The sequence below is a fragment of the Sprattus sprattus genome (genome assembly GCF_963457725.1).
Source record: "Sprattus sprattus genome assembly, chromosome: 16".
Lineage (NCBI taxonomy): Eukaryota > Metazoa > Chordata > Actinopteri > Clupeiformes > Clupeidae > Sprattus > Sprattus sprattus.
In genome coordinates, this window is record NC_137914.1 from 14,577,952 (window position 1) to 14,580,451 (window position 2,500).

Below are 2,500 nucleotides of genomic sequence, written 5' to 3' on the forward strand. Positions count from 1 at the left end.
TGGTGAGGGAGCTAAGGGAGAGCGACGGGGCAGAATGGATGGAGTTTTGGAGGTAGAAAGAACAATAGAGAGGTAGAAGTGAGGTAAGAGAGAAAGGATGGACAGATGATTGGATAGGTTTAAGGAGGAGAGGGATAAGTGTAACATGTTTGGTTTAGGATGTTGGAGTTGAAGGAGTGGTCGGTGTAAATAGAGAGAGGTGGGGGGATGGAGATGGAGGGAGAGAGATGAGGAGATGAGGGTGCGTGTAGCTGGGGGCGGTATGAGTAGATGTCAAGAGATTGAGGTGAGGGTGCCCTGAAGACGGAGAGGTGTCGGTGTGTGCGAGGTTCAGGACAGTTGGAACAAGAGCAGGAAGGTCAGGATGACTACCTGTGGAGATAATTGTAGATGCTTTTCTTTCTCATAATGAAACACACCTTTCTCATGTAGGACAGGATATTTTGAGAGAGTGTGCTCTCCTCTTCAAAGAAGCCAAACAGATACCAAAGGTGTGCCCAATTTAAGGTTCTGGCAGGAGTTTAAAAAATAGGCTGTTTTGAAATACAGTATTCTCATTTAAAAGAAGGAATCATCAGTCAGTTGTTCGGAAGATTAGCTTTGAATTTCCATTTTTTTTAAATAGCATGACAAGTCATTTCTGTCTATTAGCTCCAAAGTGTTCAGGCGAAAGACAGAAAGGACTTACAAGGGGTAAAAATCCAGAGGATAAGATGTAAAATGATGTGTGCTCGTACTTAATCAAACAGGGCTTTAATCAAACACTCAGCACACCTAAACTTGTCAGATAACAAACAGACATGCATCAGACAAGCTCACATCCGAACAGACAGACATGCATCAGACAAGCACACATCCAAACAGACATGCATCAGACAAGCACACATCCAAACAGACACACATTAGACAAGCACACATCCAAGCAGACATGCATCAGACAAGCACACATCCAGACAGACATGCATCAGACAAGCACACATCCAAACAGACACACATCAGACAAGCACACATCCAAACAGACATGCATCAGACAAGCACACATCCAAACAGACAGACACACATCCAAACAAACAGACACACATTAGACAAGCACACATCCAAACAGACAGACACACATCAGACAAGCACACATCCAAACAGATATGCATCAGACAAGCACACATCCAAACAGACATGCATCAGACAAGCACACATCCAAACAGACAGACACACATCAGACAAGCACACATCCAAACAGACATGCATCAGACAAGCACACATCCAAACAGAAGTTGTTGTTTAACAGCAGCAGTACCTTAGGGATGTCCCCAGAGACAGATGATGCCTTATCTGGCACACTGTGTGTACACACATAGAGCTTTGAGAGTCAGAAAAGCTGAATTTGTACAGACTAGTAGGGTGTAAACATTATAGTAAATATTGCAGAACCATGTCAGTCACACTTACAGATTTCTATAGAATTTGACAGTTGTCATAATGGCTACCCTTTGGTTCTCACGGACAATATATCCCAGAAGAAAGGTTTAGTATATGAACATAACATAACATAACAACAAAACCTGTATGTCCAATAATATTTCACCAACTATTTCATTGGTGTCATCAAAATCACAATGTTTGAAGTGCCTTTCCTTGTATGATCAGCCAAGAAAGAATATGTTTCTGTATTGAACAATGTCTGTGGAGTGCTAGAAAATTCACAGTGTGTGTCTGTGTGTGTGTGTGTGTGTGTGTGTGTGTGTGTGTGTGTGTGTGTGTGTGTGTGTGTGTGTGTGTGTGTGTGTGTGTGTGTGTGTGTGTGTGTGTGTGTGTGTGTGTGTGTGTGTGTTCAGCAGGTTCACATTCTGAAGGTCTAGTTGAACCATTTACCCATATGTCATTACTTTAAAGACACGCAAAAAAGACACTGATAATCACCTCTGCAAATGTGTTTTCTATTTCAGTTATCTCCACCCCTGATTCTTTCCTCTGTCTCCCTCTCTCCCTATCTAGCTTCTCCTCCCACACCCCTTTCTCTCTTTCTCTCTTTTTTCTCTCTCTGATTGTCTGTGGAGAAAGCCACGCTCTCTCTCTCTCTCTACTTCCCACTGGTCTATCATTACTTTAAGGAGTCCTCCATCTCCCTCTGAGCTATTTGTGGTTTTAAATGAACCAAATAGTGTGTTCCTCTCTAACATAAAACACACACTCTCTCTCTCTCTCTCTCTCTCTCTCACACATACACACACACACACACACACACACACACACACAGACACACACACACACACACACACACACACACGCACAAACACACACCCACACTGCATGTCTTTTACTTAATGAAATGTGCTAGACTGCCCCTGGACACAGGACTGAGGAGTTCCAATTTCATTATTTTGCTTACTTTCAGTGTGGACTTGCCTGATGTGTGTGTGCCTGTATGTGTGTGTGTGTGTGTGTGTGTGTGTGTCTGCATGCATGCGTGTCTATGTGTGTTTATGCATTGTGTGGATGTGGT